This window comes from Branchiostoma floridae, chromosome 7 (assembly GCF_000003815.2).
Source record: "Branchiostoma floridae strain S238N-H82 chromosome 7, Bfl_VNyyK, whole genome shotgun sequence".
Classification (NCBI taxonomy): Eukaryota; Metazoa; Chordata; class Leptocardii; order Amphioxiformes; family Branchiostomatidae; genus Branchiostoma; species Branchiostoma floridae.
Genome location: NC_049985.1, coordinates 25,060,398 through 25,061,647, shown reverse-complemented (window position 1 = coordinate 25,061,647; position 1,250 = coordinate 25,060,398). Strand labels below are relative to the sequence as shown.

The window sequence follows — 1,250 nt, the reverse complement described above, 5'->3', positions numbered from 1 at the left end:
AGCTGTGGCCTACAGTCGAGTAAACGGTATAGGATTAATGGCCCGCCCCGAGGTGTATATGGTGTCATATTAAACGCCGGGTCATTTGCTATAATCACCGGGTGCGCCAGGTGAGCTCATTCTGATTGGTCGGTGCCTGCATATACCTCAGTGGGATTCGTCAGTTAGCTGTGTATTCCTCATTTTGAGTGGTCAAGGGCATGACAGTGGATATAATTTTTTTCCTGACACTTAAATGTCAATACAGTCAAACCTGTCTATAGCGGCCACTCAAGGGACCGGACAAATTTGGCCACTATAGACAGGTGGCCTCTGTATAGAGGTGGCAACTTGTAGATAAAATACCCAAGGGACCGACAAAAAGTGGCCACTATGGACAGGTGGCCCCTCTGTAGAGGTGGCCCCAAATACAGGTTTGACTGTATATTAGTAACCTTTTGTACACAACCCTACACAAATACATTTGGTGCACCAGTGCTTTTTTGTGTGCACAAAAGTGCATGTGCACCCTGCATTTCAAGCTTTGCATTAACCCGGTCTGTCCATGTTCCTCTGTGCTTCGTTAGTACCTAACTCTTTGGTATACAATACTATCCATCTGTGTAATTTTTAGGTCACTTACATGTAGTAAGTAACATTTTTCTGCTTGTTAAATATTTTTGTTAGAGATCTCTAAGTACAGCACCTCCAAGTATGGACAGTAGTGCTTTTTATAGTCTGGCTGGGAAACACGTTATTGGAGATAAAAATTCAAAAAGTACCTTGCATTTTATTTTGCATGTTGCTTTCTTTCCCAAGCATGGCTACTTTTCTGTGACTGTCTGTCACCTTCCTATGGGAATAATGAATGGTTTAATGTGATAGACACCTGCCTTTCCCCTAGGTCTAGAAATTCAACTGTCAAAGTAAACCTGCTACATCGTAGTACATGCATGTGTACAGGCAGGGCTCGAAATTTCTTTTTGGGAATAGGTGCAGCTGCAACTAACATTAAAAAATTTAAAATATAGGTGCACGTGACATAAAAATTAGGTGCACCTAACCTAAAACTTTAGGTGCACCTACATGTAACCTAAAACTTTAGGTGCAACCTAAAAATTTAGGTGCATGGAAAAAATGTTGGGTGCACAACACAGACCTGATTACAAACCTTATGGGCACTCTATAGTGCTTGATCTGAAATTCTATAAGTTCTCTAAATTTGGAACGAAGGAAACAACAAAACATTTGCTATTTTTCGTCCTAAACTG

The 1,250-nt window shown here is 41.0% G+C and overlaps 1 protein-coding gene across 2 annotated transcripts in view; it reads left to right on the top strand.

The window, feature by feature from the left end:
- The window catches only part of LOC118419011 (integrin-linked protein kinase-like), a 46,819-nt gene that overhangs the window by 37,092 nt on the left and 8,477 nt on the right, over positions 1-1,250 (top strand). The gene's annotated exons all lie outside the window — the stretch shown is intronic.